At 48.5% G+C, this 18,982-nt stretch overlaps 1 long non-coding RNA gene across 3 annotated transcripts; it reads right to left on the bottom strand.

The window, feature by feature from the left end:
- Nucleotides 1–3,440: 3,440 nt before the first annotated feature.
- LOC148542955 (uncharacterized) lies at nucleotides 3,441–18,667 on the bottom strand. 3 transcript variants are annotated; one of them, XR_015875191.1, is made up of 3 exons: nucleotides 17,941–18,667; nucleotides 7,668–7,760; nucleotides 3,441–5,389 (listed from the first exon to the last, which is right to left on the bottom strand). It is a non-coding gene; the product is annotated as an uncharacterized LOC148542955 (long non-coding RNA). The 3 variants fall into 3 exon arrangements; XR_015875192.1 differs by having other exon boundaries at nucleotides 17,955–18,667; XR_015875194.1 differs by having other exon boundaries at nucleotides 18,005–18,667.
- Nucleotides 18,668–18,982: the final 315 nt, after the last annotated feature.

Raw genomic sequence — 18,982 nt, 5'->3', positions numbered from 1 at the left:
GGTTAGGTTTATGCACTAGGGAGAGGTTAGGTTTCGGCACCGGGGAGGGTTTGGATACCGACCGACAATTGTCGGTATCCTAACCCTGTTGGGATGCCGCCATTGGGATTTTGACTGCCGGGATCCCATACCATCTCAAGATGTGTACGCCTCTTCATTAGCAGTATATATGTCTAGTTTACAAGTTATCAACATTAATGTATTTTGCTCCTGCCCTGTAGCTGTTGCAAAAGATACACCTCCTGGCAGGTGAATATGCATATAATTGTGTTTATTAGATGCATTTCCATGAACAAGCCCTTACTGAACTTTGCCTATGTGAAAATGCCTTTATTAACCCAATTCTGCCCAACCAGTCAAAAGGTTTCATAGGTGTATATGTATGCTCTTGCTTTCTGAGTAGAGTGAAACTGGCCAGTTGGCTTAGTAGCACTCACTCTGCACTAACATCAGTGTATCGAAAAATGCTCTTATCTGCAAAAAAGTTATACTTATAAGGAGACTTATTCTAAATAAAGTCCTAATATACAGTAAAAAATGGAACTGTGACCTCCCTTTCTCATCCAGACTCAATTCTAGTACGCCGTGTGTGTAAACTGCCGGTCTACATGCTATTGCTGGCAGTGGCACTGCTTATAATACATTAACAAGGCAGGGGAACTAGATCCTTCCACTCAGGGGTGGGCAATGCCGGGCACTGAAATCAGCTACTGACTGGGCAGCCACAAATTTAAATTACATTTAAATTCAGGCAGATTGGCGATCTGACTAATGGATGGTCCGGAATCCCTGCCAGGCCTGTCTATGACACTACAGTACTGGCTGCCTCAGCCTGCCTGTCACAGGCACAGCAGTGTAGCTGTAAAGGTGCTCAGAAAGCAAGCAGCGGGGAGAGCGCCTCTCCAGCCTGGTACCCCCCTGCAATGCCTACCCCTGCATTACGCCAGCCCTGGCGAGACCCTTGCTATAGTGAGAACTAGCTCTAATGCAATACCAGCAGTGGTGACACCCAGTGCGCTGAACTCACCCTGTCACCCCTTTTGCATTTTTGAAAGGAATGTGAACTCATGCCAACGAGGCCATGCCGCCTGATGTAATGCAGGAAGTGTTTATTTCATGATAGACACCTCCTGCTGCATTTGCGGCTGTGCAGTACCATCCATCTCTGATCAGGCCCTGAATCATGATGGGAAAACATTAGCAGCAAATACATATGGGCATATTTATTAATATTATTGTTACTAAAATATTGTGAAAATGGATGTTTTTTAACCCTTTTACATTATTTTAGTTTCACCTAAATGTACTAAAGGGCAATTGTAGGAGAATTTGCAAAATTGTCCTCCAAGCCCTAATTATCACATTTTTTTTTAGTAAGCAGATCGCATTTCCCATAATTGTAATGGGAAATGTGATCTGCTCAGATTTACTAACTTTGACTTGAAGAATAGAATAACAGGGGAAGCCTTGTGATAATAACGCCACCTTAAAATGGCGTTATGGCCTTCCCCCATTTCACCAACTCCTGTTCTGACAGTGTTATGGAAAAGTGTCTCACCAGATAAGGCAGGATAACTTGGTTAGATGAGTTGCCTGCCAGGAGGGCAGGATTTCTTGGCTAGATGAGTTGCCTGCCAGGAGGGCAGGATTTCTTGGCTAGATGAGTTGCCTGCCAGGAGGGCAGGATTTCTTGGCTAGATGAGTTGCCTGCCAGGAGGGCAGGATAACACAGGCTGAAAATAGTTCAGGTGTAAATGTACAGTTTGATTACACACAGTAGGGCTGAGAAAGCTGTAGCTGCTGATTATACAGAGGAAGCACGGACCCAAAGGCTTGAGCCTGCATACACTGAGCACAGCATGTGGATGGTGAAAACAGACAGCAAGCTAACAGCATTCAGAGCAGAGTGGAACAACAGTCTTGAATAATTGAGCTACCTGCCTGGGGAAACAAGCCGCTACCACGGCTTGTGACAGACAGGCAGAGCAGGCACCTGTGATCAGGGTACTAGTTCTAGTGGTCGGTATGCTGACAGTCAGAATCCTGACCCAGTTAGGTAAGTGTCCTAACCCTCCCCCTAACCCTAATCTACCTTTCCTGCAGCCTAACCCTAACCTGCCCCCCCTGCACCATTATCCTTCCCATCGTAGCCCAAGCCTAACTTTTCCCCCCTCAGCCTAACCCTAACTCTCCTTCTATTGCTTAACCCCTAACCATAAACCTAACCCTCATCCTCAACCTAACCGCTGGGATGCCGACGATCGGGTTTCTGGTGCCGTGAACCCGTCTACTGCCAGTATTCTGAGTGGCGACATCCTGACCACCAGGATGATAACTACATGCCGTGATCATTCTTGTGTGTCTAAATAGATCACAAGATGATTATAGTAAAAATATATATCTATTTTAAGGAAAAAAATCTTACATGCACCTAGGGGACCGGTGAGCTCCTCTGTGACTCCAGTTAGCTGGTAAACAGTAAACTGAGATGCCGGCATTTCAGTTTACAGCACAGAACAGCTGACCGGAGGTAACCAGGGGATCCCAGCAATCAGCTGACCGGAGTCACACAGGAGCTCATTGCATCACCATGCAGGTAAGTATTAGCTTAGCAGGGGAGAAGGTGGCACATATGCGGTCACACTCTCAGGGTATTTTTTGTGAAGTGCCGGGGAGAAAACTTTTTTCGTGAGCTCTGGCCAGCATCAATATTTGATACATCCTTGTGATGCATTCAAAGAACACATTGTAATTTTGGGCAAATTTATAACATTCTATCTAAAATGCAGATTGCGATAAATATGCCCCATAAACTCTTACATGCTGAGTACCATTGAGAGCCCCAGGAACATGCGATTCGGAAAGTAATACTTCACTTACAGCTCCTGTCATTGTGCCGTCTGATTCAAATACTTTGTTTTTGTTCAGTGGTTTTTGCTGTTAATGTAAACACACACACAAACAATGTAGTAACAATACCTGTCAGCCTATATACTGTACGTGGGTTGCTAGTTTTCTTGGCAGGGTTGTGAAGGAAGTGGGATAGTTGCTTAGTAGTAGCCTGTCCTACTTTTGCATTTGGTTATTGAAGCACAGGAAATAGTCATATTCTGGTACCATAACCATATCAAAGCAAAGCTAGTACTACAATTTGTGGGATTGATTAGTTCAATGCAGTAAAAAAAAATACCCCACGGTTTTCTTCCCTAACATTCTTCTTACACTTATTATCTTATTTGCTGTTACTGTTCATTTGAAAGCTTAACAGGCAGAACAAATGTAAAAGAGCAAGAAGATAGGCAGGAAATAAAAGCATAAAAGTAACAATAAAACATAAAAATTGTATTGGTTTAAATGCTCTAGGGTCAGATCACTCACCACACTCATGCCACACAAAACACACCATGCCTTATCTAAAGTAACGAGACAGAGACATAGCGTTGGGTGAAAAATGGGTCAGCTTTTTATTAATATCAAAACTAGAAACCTATTTAATAGAACCTATTTTATGCACAATTTAACTATTTAGCATAATTTCTAAAGCAAAATGGTGGCGGGGACTTGAGTGGCCTAACAGAAGCAACATGCTTATCAATACAATCAGAAAAATAACAAAACTGCGGACCTGAACAGCAGCCACAAAATGGAACATTGGGACCAACTGCCCCCTTTCACCCTGCAACTCGCAAGGTGTCCAGGCCTCCTGCCCTACCTTGCAGGGATTACAACTTGGGGAGCCCCCGTACATCCGAGGGGGACCGCAGCCAGTGGACCGGTGGTGCTCACTGCGCCCTCAAGTCCGCCCCATCCGCACGGGCAACCCCGCAGGAATCAAAGAAAGACCAACACTGCTAAACTTAACGAAAAGGCCATACAAGACCTGCCAAACAAGGACAAGGTCCGCCTCCGCCATTACTAAATCTCAACTCCAACTAACCCAAAACATCCAAATTCCTGAGGGCACTAAACAAGTTCCTAGAGAAAATCTCTAACCCGCCCCTAGACAGGTGCACGCCTTCGGGCCTATAATGTTGCCTGTCCACAACTGATATGTTTGCGTGCCGCACTACAGCACCGCCACTACCTGTAATGGCTCTACCCACCACAGAGTTGAATCTCCTTCTAGAGAGCTCGATAGCCCCCGGGCGCTCAGCCCCACTCCAAAACAGCCTCGCAACTATTTCCGACCAAATGACCCAACAGAAAGGCCACTCCCGGATAAGCACCAGCAACTCCCTCTGAATGGACATGCGCAAATCCAATCATTCCATCCCAGATGGATGACCAGGAAATGGGGGTACCCGAACCTGGCCACTGCGTCCCTAAAGACCTCTTCCAGTTGAGCCCAACACATGCCCTGGTGCCCCATCCACCGGACATGTGCCAACTCTGGGATCTCCCTAGCAGACAGAACCACCTCTGACCTAGAGAGCCAAAATTTAAAAGAATGTCCTATTATCCAAATAAAGGACTCATCTAGACGACATCCTGGCAGGGAAAAATTAAGGGAAAATAGATTAATATATCGTATAAAACGCGGTTCATATGCAAAACTGGTCAAATTAATATCTAAGGGATGTGTATCACGCTAATCCTAGGCCTATTTGCACCTACAGTATTCCTAACACCTGGCATGAGGGATGTTTGGGCAGGGAAGGGATCCCAACTTGACTTGAGGCAAAAACACAAACACTCCACCGGCTGGCAGAAGCCAAAGTTAAAACCAGTGGTCAAACAAAAATTCCTCAAGACCCCCACCTAGGGCGAGTAGCTAGTCCCCAAGTTGGGATGAGCAAAGGCCCGAAGCCAGGCGTAACATAAGGTAACAACACCCAGCTCCAAACCCCCGCAGCGCCTGCTGTCGACCATGTCCCTCGTCATAACACTGGTTCTTCTGATCCCGTGCATGACTAGATGGGCCGACCATAACAGACGATGATCCAGCAAGCAGGTGTAACCCCTCATTGCCCCTTGCCAGTGGGCGATAGAGAACGCCAAGAACCACCTCCAAGAGGCCGCTGAAACTTGTCTGTGACCTCTCCCGGGCAGAATCCCAAGCGCACCCGCCCTGGGCAAAAAAGGGGGGGCTTTGCTGCATTGCACCTGCCCACAGCGTCCTAACCAAAAAGGTCAGGTAAGGCATTATAGGGCCGGCCTCCAACGGAAACCAAGCTCCCATCTTGCCCTCCCTTCTGCAATGGAAACGACGCAGGCCGAGCCTCGCGGCCCAGGTTGCCTGTTCCTGAGTAAGAATCATAAAAACAGATCTTACCTCAAGCTCTTTACCTCAAAAGGAATTCGCTGCACGGCTCCCAAGAAGCGAGGTACGCCTTGTAGGTCCCAGGGGCCAGGGACTGGTGTGCTAGTGCCTCCACGCTGGATGAACCACCTGCCACACATAATCGGGACATGAATCACCGACATCATTCTCCCAAGGGGCAAGTCTCTGAAACCTTGCCCACTCAAAGCGTGAAAGTGCATCGGCAACTTCTTTACTAATCCCAGGAACATGCCTAGCGATAAATCCAATATTAAATTGCAAGCAGCGCGATATAATCTGTGCAATCACTCGAATGGTGTGCAACCCAGCAGCTTTCTGTCGATTAAGCGCCTCCACCACACCCATGTTATTGCACCAGAATATGATCGCCCTATCCTGCAATTGCCCACCCCAAAGTTCCAGCGCAACCATGATCGGGAAGAGCTCTAATAAAAGCATGTTCTTGGTCAGTCCCTCTCTCACCCAGCTGTAGGGCCAATGAGCAGCACACCAACGCCTCCCAAGCAAGGCACCAAACCCTACTGACCCTGCCGCGTCCGTGAATAGCTGTAAAGTCACGTTAGAGACCGGTGGGGCTGGCCAAATATGAACCGTTGAAATTAATCAAAAAGGAATCCCAAACACCCAGATCCCGACGAATCTCTCCAGATAGTCGCAGAAAATTATTGGGGCTGTGCGCCTTAGCGGTCAATCTTTCCTATTTTCTGCAAAAAATCCTCCCAACGGGGATCACCCTGCAGGCAAAATTGAACAAGCCCAGCAGCGACTGTGCCTGCTTCAATGTTAGTTTACCTACTGACAGGGCCAGCACTATTTCATTTTGCAAGCGCCGCACCTTCTCATCCGGCAACTGACAAAAACCCCCAACCGGGTGGATTTCGATGCCCAAAAACGAAAGCCTAGTGGTTGGGCCCTCTGTCTTATCCGTTGCTATGGGAACTCCAACAGTTGCAAACAGCGTGTTCGCGTATCGCAACAACAACTCGCACCTAAGCGAATCGTGGGGGAAAAACCAATGAGAAGTCGTCTAGATAATGTGCTATCCCCGACTCCTGAGACCCCTTGGACAGACACCAATGTAAAAACGAGCTATACCGTTCAAAGAAGGCACACAAAATCGCACAACCCATTGGCATACATTTGTCAAAATAGAATTCTTCGTCAAGCCGGCACCCCATGAATTGAAAAAAACATGGGTGGAGGGGAAGCAACCGAAAGGCCGATTCTATATCGACCTTGCACATCAAGGCTCCATTTCCAAAGGAGCGAACAAAGTCAAGTGCACTGTCAAAAGACTGATATACCACTCGACATAGCTCGTCCAGTATAGCATCGTTCACTGAGAGCCCCTTCGGGTACGACAGGTGCTGAATAAAACGAAACGTCCCTGTTGCCTTTTTGGGAACCACCCTGACCGGTGAGAGCACCAGTCCTGGGATGGGAGGCTCCGGAAAGGGGCCTGCAATCCGACCCAGTTCCACTTCCTTGTCAACCTTTGCTCTTAACACCGCTGGCATATTGCGGGCCGAACGAAGATTCCGACCCGAACCCCCTTGTACGATGCCGACTATATGAAGCTGAAAAACCGTTGAAAAACCTTCCCGCAAAAACCATGCGACGCCCCGCAACGGATACTCCGCCAACCATGACGCCATGGCTTCAACCCTGACGGGTATGGGGGCTCTACTCAATGTGTGGGCTCTACTTGGGGAATGGATCTGCGGGACCGCGGCTGGTACCTTTTCCCCCGGTCACACCCCCTGGTCCTTTTACGCAGTCCTTGGTGGGGTGGGGGCCACAGCAATGGATACAGGTGTGCCGAAAGCGACAGCGCGCCCCCAACGCGCATTGACCATTGTTGAAGGCAAAGCATTTACCATGCCCCAACTTGGAACCAGACCCACGCGCCGAACCCCCCCTGTTGCTGACGTCTGCCCCCCGAAACTCCTACGAAAGGGGGCCGCCTCCATTTGCAAACGCTGTGGTTGGTTTACGTCTACGAAAATCTCAACATCTTTTGTGCCAAAATCTATAACCTCCCGACCACGCTGCTTAAGACGAAATTCTTCGTCATAAACCCGCCATGCGCCGCTCCTGGAGTTGGTAAACCGGTCTCGGACCCTGGGCCGCACCCCACGTAGCACCGCTGTATTAGAGCATAGCACTCCTTCCAAACAATCAGAATCTACTGACATGCTGCTGTTAGACGAGCGATGCTTACGCCCATACCGCCTGGCCCTTTTTCTGCCTGATCGCCGTGACTTCTGAGGAGGTGGAGGAAAGACTATTCGTCCCCTGCTCTGACCTATGACGCCTCCACTTTCTGCTTCGCTGCGCGGACGCATCCTGACTACTACTGGCGCTATCTATCCAATCGGGGACTCACCATCAGACTGGCCAGACGCACCGTCGACGACCGTGGCCATGGCCCTCTTGTTCCCGGCTTGACGCTGCATATCAGGATCAGATATACCTTCACCTGCCAGGACATAAACAGTGTTGTTTTGTACAGAATCTGACCGCACCCGGCCTAGGGGTTCAGCTACGCATGTACCTCCCAAGCCTTGATGCGACACCGATGGCGCCGGGAGACCCATGGCGCCGACAAGCCTATCCACGAGTGTGGCGACGCCCCCGTCACCCTCCCTTGAGGTAGTTTGAGTGCTATTCTTCGATAACAAGGGCACAAGTGCAGAGAGCAGTGATGCACACAAAGGGGATACCGCCTCCGTAGGCAGCACTGCGCCCGCCGTGGACCCAGTGACAGATCCCGGCCAAGGCACTGGGGACCCGCGCACAACCTCTGCATAAGTCCTGCGACTTAACCCATGAGCGGGCACCCCTTGCAACACCCCCGCTGTGGACCCAGCGCAGGGCGATGTCCTGCCCCTTTCAGATGCCCCCCAATCCTCGCAAGCAGACTCGCAGCTGTCAGAGGGGGACGTAATGTCCTCCTGGTTCAGCAGATGGCACACGTTTTTTCCCCCTTTGCCTCACCTAGCAACCCCACGACCACTGCTACTCTGAGCTGGTCGGTCCTGGAATTCCTCGCAGGGCGGGGTGGGGTGTATAATGATCTCTGAACTATGGGACCGCATGGCCCGACGCGTGGGCCTCGTGCCCAAGCCCCGGTGGGCCGCTGGTCCCGCCGTTTGCATTGAAACGCGAGACGAGGCGGAAATGGGAACAGCCGATTGGGGTGAAGGGCAGGCAGGCACAACCCTCCTCCATCTATTATAGTGCATGGCCGGGGATGCAGGCACAGTGGCCGCTCCCCGACGTGCCGCGGGCCTCCGTTTTCCTGCCTCAGCGTGAGTAGCGGCGGGCATAGGTCGGGTGGGCAGCACCCCCTCCTTCCGCCGGACCTTGTGACCAGGGATGCGGAACGGCCTGTCCACTCCCTGGCCAGCCACCAAACAAACTACATGTGGCGATACGCGCGACCCAGGAAGAGCGGCCAGGATGGGCAAGCTGGACAGCCCTCTGATAGCCGTCCGGCCGCGAGCCCCAGCGCGAAGTCTAGCACCTCTTTTTAACTCTGGGGCCTACGTCATGGACACCAGCCGCTGAACTGCGCCCGGCGTGTGGCAGTCGGGGGCCCCGCTCGTGACCACAGCATTAAGAAGGTACCGGGCAGGGATGCCGACGGAGCGCCGGGGGCGATACATGTGTTAAATTGTAAATGTTAAAAATTTTAAAAATAAACCTTTTAATATATTCCTTCCTATAAACCTCTAAGATTCACCTGCCTAGAACCTCTAAGACAAAACCTGCCTATAAACCTCTAAGATTCACCTGCCTAGAACCTCTAAGACAAAACCTGCCTATAAACCTCTAAGATTCACCTGCCTAGAACCTCTAAGACAAAACCTGCCTGTACCTTCTAAAACCACAAGATGTCGCTATTTTGATTATACCATTAATAAAATACCAAGACAGTTGAATAGCGGTCCGAAGCGCTAAAGATTATTATTCAGGTAAAAGTACAGATGTTACAACGCTATGATCTAATAATGAGCGCAAATAAATTGTACAAACATTAGGTCATAAGGTACAGTTAAAATACATAAAATGGTTATTAAAGATCAAAATACAATGAGCAATATCAAAGAGAGAGAGAGAGAGAGAGAGAGAGAGAGAGAGACATATTAAAATACAATGAGAGATATATCAATGTCTGCTGAGAGCACATGTTCAAGATGGCTGGTGATGGAGTGTGTGTGAGGGGGGGGGGTTGGGCTGAAGCACATGTTTTTCCTTTGTTTGCAAACCTCATGATCCCTAGGCAAACTCCATCCTGCACCAAGCTGCAACTCTGCAAATCATCCATCAATGACTACAATCACAACAAAGACAATATACCTATCTGACCCACACAACACCACAACTGGGCAGAATCACAATTTCCCTTGTTCACCCCACATGGAGGCAAGCCATCTCCAACAAACCGCAGACAACATACCCATCTGACTCACACAACACCACACTATGATCACATTCATGAGTATACAACACACACAAAGCCCATCTCTCCCAAGCAGAGATACCGTTCGAACACATGGCAGGGCCCAAACACAGAACACATGGCAGGGCCCAAACACAGAACACATGGCAGGGCCCAAACACAGAACACATGGCAGGGCCCAAACAAAGAACACATGGCAGGGCCCAAACAAAGAACACATGGCAGGGCCCAAATACAGAACACATCAGAGGATCTCAATCAGCCAGCATCAATCATTCACAAATATCACAACAATTCCACAATCAATCCCTTTCCTGCATGCTGACAACAGACCACTGTACCCTACAGTGCAGATGAAAAGCACAGACCAGACAACACATCATCCACTGCATGCCAACACAGACCCATGAATATCCTTAGAAAACTACAAACCACACACCATGCTAAGCTAATAACAGACTAGGGGTGTGCACCGGCCACTTTTCGTGTTTTGTGTTTTGGTTTTGGATCTGGATCTTTCTTCGTGTTTTGGATCTGGATTGGTTTTGCCAAAACCACCCTTCCGTGTTTTGGGTTCTGGGTTTTGTGTTTTGGATCTGTATTTTTTTGAAAAAAAGCATAAAAACAGCTAAAATCACAGAATTTGTAGGTTTTTCTGCTCCTATGCTATTATTAACCTCAATAACCTTAATTTCCACTCATTTCCAGTCTATTCTGAACACCTCACACCTCACAATAGTGTTTTTATGTCCAAAAGGTTGCACCGAGGTAGCTGGATGACTATGCTAAGCGACACGAGTGGGCGGCACAAACACGTGACCCATCTAGGAGTGACACTGCAGTGGCAGGCAGGATGGCAGTTAGAAAAACTAGGCCCCAAACTGTACATAATGCAAAGAAAAAAAGAGGTGCAAGATGGAATTGTCCTTGGGCCCTCCCACCCACCCTTATGTTGTATAAACAGGACATGCACACTTTAACAAATCAATCATTTCAGCGCCAGGGTCTGCCACACAACTGTGGCTGAAATGATTGGTTCGTTTGGGCCCCCACAAAACAAGCTGGCAATTAATGTGTCCCTGCACAAACTGGCTCTACGGAGGCAAGATGTCATCCTCATCCTCCTCATCCACCGATTCCTCACCCTCTTCAGTGTGTACATCCTCATCCTCACAAAGTATTAACTCGTCCCCACTTGAATCCACCACCACAGGTCCCTCTGTACCTTCTGGAGGCTGGTCTCCCTGGAAGAGCTGATAATTCATTTTGATGAACATCATCTTCTCCACATTCTGTGGAAGCAACCTCCTACGCCTTTCGCTGACAAGGTTCCCGGCTGCACTAAACACTCTTTCGGAGTACACACTGGAGGGGGGGCAACTCAGGTAAAATAGAGCCAGTTTGTACAGGGGCCTCCAAATTGCCTCTTTTTCCTGCCAGTACAGGTATGGACTGTCTGACATGCCTACTTGGATGCTGTCACCGATGTAATCCTCCACCATTCTGTCAATGGTGACAGTATCATATGCAGTGACAGTAGACATGTCAGAAATTGTTGCCAGGTCCTTCAGTCCGGACCAGGTGTCCAAACTTGGTCCTGCCTGCCCTGCATCACCGCCAGCGGGTTGCTTAGGATACCTAAGTTTTTTCCTGGCAGCCCCAGTTGCGGGAGAAAATGAAGAAGGAGCCGTTGACGTGTCACGTTCCGCTTCAGCTGACAGTGTGTTCACCAGCAGGTCTTTGCACCTCTGCAGGCTTGTGTCGGCCGGAAAGAGAGACACCACATAGGCTTTAAACCTAGGATCGAGCACGGTGGCCAAAATGTAGTGGTCTGATTTCAACAGATTGACCACCCTGGAATCCTGGCAAAGCGAATGAAGGGCTTCATCCACAAGTCCCACATGCCGAGCGGAATCGCTCCGTCTTAGCTCCTCCTTCACTTTCTCCAGCTGCTTCTGCAAAAGCCTGATGAGGGGAATGACCTGACTCAAGCTGGCAGTGTCTGAACTGACTTCACGTGTGGCAAGTTCGAAGGGCTGAAGAACCTTGCACAACACGGAAATCATTCTCCACTGCGCTTGAGTCAGGTGCATACCCCCTCCTTTGCCTATGTCATAGGTGGATGTATAGGCTTGTATGGCCTTTTGCTGCTCCTCCATCCTCTGAAGCATATAGAGGGTTGAGTTCCACCGCGTCACAACCTCTTGCTTCAGGTGATGGCGGGGCAGGTTCAAGAGTGTTTGCTGGCGCTCCAGTCTTCGGCACGCAGTCGCTGAATGGCGAAAGTGGCCAGAAATTTTTCGGGCCACCCAAAGCGTCTCCTGCACGCCCCTGTCGCTTTTCAGAAAATTCTGCACCACCAAGTTTATTGTGTGAGCAAAACATGGGACGTGCTGGAATTTGCCCAGATGTAATGCCCGCACAATATTGGTGGCGTTGTCAGATATCACAAATCCCCAGGAGAGTCTAAGTGGGGTAAGCCACTGGGCGATGATTTCCCTCAGTTTCTCTAAGAGGTTGTCGGCGGTGTGCCTCTTACTGAAACCGGTGATACACAGCGTAGCCTGCCTTGTAACGAGCTGGCGTTTCTGAGATGCTGCTACTGGTGACGCTGCTGCTGTTGCTGCGTAAGGTGATACATCTACCCAGTGGGCTGTCACAGTCATATAGTCCTTAGTCTGCCCTGTTCCACTTGTCCACATGTCCGTGGTTAAGTGGACATTGTGTACAACGGCATTTTTCAGGACACTGAGGACACTTTTTCTGACGTTTCTGTACAGTCTCGGTATCGCCTGCCTAGTGAAGTGGAATCTAGACGGGATTTGGAACCGGGGACACACTACCTCCATCAATTGTCTAAATCCCACTGCACTAATGGCGGATACCGGACGCACGTCTAACACCAACATAGCAGTCAAGGCCTCAGTTATACGTTTTGCTTCAGGATGACTGCTGTCGTACTTCATCCTCCTCGCTAAGGACTGTTGGAGGGTCAATTGTTTAGTAAAAGTAGTGGTGTTCCTACTTCCTCTCTGGGATGATGAACGACTCCCAGCAGCAGCAGCAACAGCAGCAGCGGCAGCAGTAGGCGTAGCAATGCAGGATCCTCCGGAGGAATCCCGGATAGGAGAGTCAGTCATGCCAGTGATATGGCCTGCAGGACTACTTCCGATCCTGACTAAGGAGGAAATTGACGAGGAGGGAGTTGACGGTGTGGTTTGCAGGCGCTTGGATACAACAGGACAACGGGATTTAGGTGTCCCTGGACTGCTTACGGTCTGAGCCAAAGTTTCTGAACTTGACAGTAACTTTTTATGAACGCGCTGCAGGTGCCGTATAAGGGAGGATGTTCCTAGGTGGTTGACGTCCCTACCCCTACTTATTTCACCTTTACATATGGTACATATGGCAAGACAGTTGTTGTCCGGATTTGGATAGAAATATTGCCAGACCAAAGAGGTGGAATGTTTGGTCTTCTGCCCAGGCATGACCGTGATGGGCTTTTTCATCCCACGGACAACAACTGTCTCCCCCGGAGCCTGATTTAAACAAACCACATCACCATCAGAATCCTCCTCGCCAACTTCCTCCTCAGCGCCAGCTACACCAGTATCCTCATCCTGTTGTACTTCAACAGTGACATCTTCAATTTGCATATCAGCAAGTGGACTGTGGGTGCTCCTTTCAGCACTTGCAGGGGGCGTGCAAATGGTGGAAAGAGCCACCTCTTCCCGTCCAGTGCTGGGAAGGTCAGGCATCGCAACCACCACCACACTTGGACTCTCTTTGGGGATTTGTGATATCTTCTTAGAAAGCACAGTTCTTCGCTGTGCTTTTGCCAGCTTAACTCTTTTGATTTTTTTAGTGGGAGGAGTGCTTCCATCGTCATGTGAAGCTGAACCACTAGTCATGAACATACTAGGGATCGACCTTAGCCGTTCCTTGCCACTCCGTGTCGTAAATGGCATATTGGCAAGTTTACGTTTCTCTTCAGCTGATTTAAATGTCTTTTTCAAGGTCATTTTCCTGAACTTTGCCATTTGGGATTGTATGTGCCCTCTACTATGACATTGGGCATCGGCCTTGGCAGACGACGTTGATGGCATGTTATCGTCTATGTCATGACTAGTGGCAGCAGCTTCAGCACTAGGAGGAAGTGGTTCTTGATCTTTCTCTATTTTATTTTTATCGGAGAAAGTTTGGTCCTCCATTTATGTTATATCGATTTGATATATACGTGCGGCTAAACACAGAAAATAAATTTTTTTTTGGTTCGGACTGGAGTGTACTTTGTGGGTTACAGCACCCTTTAACGGTCAAGCCAGCCGGCCCTTTACTTATGACACAGGCGCACTCTTGGCACTACTTTGTTGATGCACGTGCGGCTACTGCGCACACAATTCACAAACACAGAAAATAATTTTTTTTTGGTTTGGACTGGAGTGTACTTTGGGGGTTACAGCACCCTTTAACGGTCAAGCCAGCCGGCCCTTTACTTATGACACAGGCGCACGCTTGGCACTACTTTGTTGATGCACGTGCGGCTACTGCGCACACAATTCACAAACACAGAAAATAATTTTTTTTTGGTTTGGACTGGAGTGTACTTTCGGGGGTTACAGCACCCTTAACGGTCAAGCCAGCCGGCCCTTTACTTATGACACAGGCGCACGCTTGGCACTACTTTGTTGATGCACGTGCGGCTACTGCGCACACAATTCACAAACACAGAAAATAATTTTTTTTTGGTTTGGACTGGAGTGTACTTTCGGGGGTTACAGCACCCTTTAACGGTCAAGCCAGCCGGCCCTTTACTTATGACACAGGCGCACGCTTGGCACTACTTTGTTGATGCACGTGCGGCTACTGCGCACACAATTCACAAACACAGAAAATAATTTTTTTTTAGGTTTGGACTGGAGTGTACTTTCGGGGGTTACAGCACCCTTAACGGTCAAGCCAGCCGGCCCTTTACTTATGACACAGGCGCACGCTTGGCACTACTTTGTTGATGCACGTGCGGCTACTGCGCACACAATTCACAAACACAGAAAATTATTTTTTTTTTGGTTTGGACTGGAGTGTACTTTCGGGGGTTACAGCACCCTTAACGGTCAAGCCAGCCGGCCCTTTACTTATGACACAGGCGCACGCTTGGCACTACTTTGTTGATGCACGTGCGGCTACTGCGCACACAATTCACAAACACAGAAAATAATTTTTTTTTTGGTTTGGACTGGAGTGTACTTTCGGGGGTTACAGCACCCTTAACGGTCAAGCCAGCCGGCCCTTTACTTATGACACAGGCGCACGCTTGACACTACTTTGTTGATGCACGTGCGGCTACTGCGCACACAATTCACAAACACAGAAAATAATTTTTTTTTGGTTTGGACTGGAGTGTACTTTCAGGGGTTACAGCACCCTTTAACGGTCAAGCCAGCCGGCCCTTTACTTATGACACAGGCGCACGCTTGGCACTACTTTGTTGATGCACGTGCGGCTACTGCGCACACAATTCACAAACACAGAAAATAATTTTTTTTTGGTTTGGACTGGAGTGTACTTTCGGGGGTTACAGCACCCTTTAACGGTCAAGCCAGCCGGCCCTTTACTTATGACACAGGGGCACTCTTGGCACTACTTTGTTGATGCACGTGCGGCTACTGCGCACACAATTCACAAACACAGAAAATAATTTTTTTTTAGGTTTGGACTGGAGTGTACTTTCGGGGGTTACAGCACCCTTAACGGTCAAGCCAGCCGGCCCTTTACTTATGACACAGGCGCACGCTTGGCACTACTTTGTTGATGCACGTGCGGCTACTGCGCACACAATTCACAAACACAGAAAATAATTTTTTTTTGGTTTGGACTGGAGTGTACTTTCGGGGGTTACAGCACCCTTTAACGGTCAAGCCAGCCGGCCCTTTACTTATGACACAGGCGCACGCTTGGCACTACTTTGTTGATGCACGTGCGGCTACTGCGCACACAATTCACAAACACAGAAAATAATTTTTTTTTAGGTTTGGACTGGAGTGTACTTTCGGGGGTTACAGCACCCTTAACGGTCAAGCCAGCCGGCCCTTTACTTATGACACAGGCGCACGCTTGGCACTACTTTGTTGATGCACGTGCGGCTACTGCGCACACAATTCACAAACACAGAAATTAATTTTTTTTTTGGTTTGGACTGGAGTGTACTTTCGGGGGTTACAGCACCCTTAACGGTCAAGCCAGCCGGCCCTTTACTTATGACACAGGCGCACGCTTGGCACTACTTTGTTGATGCACGTGCGGCTACTGCGCACACAATTCACAAACACAGAAAATAATTTTTTTTTTGGTTTGGACTGGAGTGTACTTTCGGGGGTTACAGCACCCTTAACGGTCAAGCCAGCCGGCCCTTTACTTATGACACAGGCGAACGCTTGACACTACTTTGTTGATGCACGTGCGGCTACTGCGCACACAATTCACAAACACAGAAAATAATTTTTTTTTGGTTTGGACTGGAGTGTACTTTCAGGGGTTACAGCACCCTTTAACGGTCAAGCCAGCCGGCCCTTTACTTATGACACAGGCGCACGCTTGGCACTACTTTGTTGATGCACGTGCGGCTACTGCGCACACAATTCACAAACACAGAAAATAATTTTTTTTTGGTTTGGACTGGAGTGTACTTTCGGGGGTTACAGCACCCTTTAACGGTCAAGCCAGCCGGCCCTTTACTTATGACACAGGGGCACTCTTGGCACTACTTTGTTGATGCACGTGCGGCTACTGCGCACACAATTCACAAACACAGAAAATAATTTTTTTTTAGGTTTGGACTGGAGTGTACTTTCGGGGGTTACAGCACCCTTAACGGTCAAGCCAGCCGGCCCTTTACTTATGACACAGGCGCACGCTTGGCACTACTTTGTTGATGCACGTGCGGCTACTGCGCACACAATTCACAAACACAGAAAATAATTTTTTTTTGGTTTGGACTGGAGTGTACTTTCGGGGGTTACAGCACCCTTTAACGGTCAAGCCAGCCGGCCCTTTACTTATGACACAGGCGCACGCTTGGCACTACTTTGTTGATGCACGTGCGGCTACTGCGCACACAATTCACAAACACAGAAAATAATTTTTTTTTAGGTTTGGACTGGAGTGTACTTTCGGGGGTTACAGCACCCTTAACGGTCAAGCCAGCCGGCCCTTTACTTATGACACAGGCGCACGCTTGGCACTACTTTGTTGATGCACGTGCGGCTACTGCGCACACAATTCACAAACACAGAAAATAATTTTTTTTTTGGTTTGGACTGGAGTGTACTTTCGGGGGTTACAGCACCCTTAACGGTCAAGCCAGCCGGCCCTTTACTTATGACACAGGCGCACGCTTGGCACTACTTTGTTGATGCACGTGCGGCTACTGCGCACACAATTCACAAACACAGAAAATAATTTTTTTTTTGGTTTGGACTGGAGTGTACTTTCGGGGGTTACAGCACCCTTAACGGTCAAGCCAGCCGGCCCTTTACTTATGACACAGGCGCACGCTTGGCACTACTTTGTTGATGCACGTGCGGCTACTGCGCACACAATTCACAAACACAGAAAATATATTATTTTTTTAGCACTTGGGGGGAGCACCCCTGATGGACAGAGCACCCCCTGGACAACACTACAGCACCCCTTTAGGACTGGGACACTGCACAGGACTTTGGAGTGGACACAGCCCCTATGGAGAACTGACTGCACAACACAGTCCAGCCAGCCCCTATGGACTTTGAAGTAGTGGACACAGCCCCTATTAACAACAGCAGCACAGCACAACACAGCCAGCCCCTATGGACTTTGAAGTAGTGGACAACAGCAGCACTACACTACACTACACTACACAGCACTAACTCCCACCCTCCCTCTTCACTGTCCACAGCCGAGTGAGAAAATGGCGCCGACGCGGGTACCTTATATAGGATCCAAAACCCGCGAGACTCGGAAGGCGGGATGATGACGTTTTGCCTCGATGTCAGATCCGAGTCAGGCGGGAAAAGTCGAGCCTGACTCGGATCGGACTCGGATCGGGGGGGCTCGGGGGGGTTCGGATTTCAGAAATCCGAACCCGCTCACCCCTATAACAGACTAACACCAAAAAGCCACAGACACCCAAATAGGCTAAATATTGCACAATTTATACTTAGCTACAACAACCCAGGGGAACTGAGATCCATATTCTTCCGTTGTCTGGTCAGGGAGTGTACCTCTCTCTTCCTTCTAAAATTTGCAAGTGTGTCCCAGTCTGTTTCTCCAAGTGTGTGCATGCTATGTTCCCGCCCCCTTTTACCTGTGAGGTCATCAGAAAGGGAGTATCCTTTTGGTTACCTGAATTAGATTCTACTCCCAGCTAGCTAGCTCTATTGTTTAGACTGGAATAACCAGTCCTTTGGAGAAAAATGTAAATAGGCCTACACCATGTTATTGTCTTTTGGTAAAGGTTAGAATTCTGTTACAGGGCATTTATTGGACAATTCCAAATGGATACAAAATGTCTCCAATCTCCTTTTGTATCCCCCAACATGCAAATCTAAGCTGCTATGGAAAACAACATTTCAAATAGATATTCTCTCTAACATTCATATTTCATAGCCGCATGTTCTGATCTTCATATTGATGTCACCGGAATGCTGTGGAAATAAGGTAGATCAGAACGGTTCCAAACACAGTTCAATTATCATTTACTAAGCCATAGTTACAGAAAACATCTCTTTACACAGTATACTGACATCGCGTTTAAACCAAGTAATAATTATCCTTTTTGCGTTACGGGACCATTGCTTTTAAATGTATGTATGCGGGGAAAACAGCACTGAATTGCATTGTGCGTCTGATTGCAAACAGATTCTGTCTTCGCCAATTATCCGGTTTTGACACATGAGAGTAGGATAGGAAATTGGACAGAGAAGAAAGGAAAAGGGAAAGATGGAAAATTGGTAGATAATTATAGGGATGTGTAAAGAAATTAAAGATATAAGGTTAGAAAAGGAAAGGTTAAATGCAGGTTAAACAATATACAGTAACACAGGATTAATTCAGTCAAAATACAATGCAAACTTCACAATAAATTGACAGTACTTCACCGTCAATCTCCTGAAGAAAAGAGGGAGAAACAACTATATTTTACCCACAAAACCCCTGGGACAGGCTCCACCCCCAACTCAACTGATACTCTATTGGCTTGT

This window comes from Taudactylus pleione, unplaced genomic scaffold (genome assembly GCF_031769625.1).
Source record: "Taudactylus pleione unplaced genomic scaffold, aTauple2 ptg000007l, whole genome shotgun sequence".
Classification (NCBI taxonomy): domain Eukaryota; kingdom Metazoa; phylum Chordata; class Amphibia; order Anura; family Myobatrachidae; genus Taudactylus; species Taudactylus pleione.
This window is presented reverse-complemented; position numbering and strand designations above follow the sequence as displayed.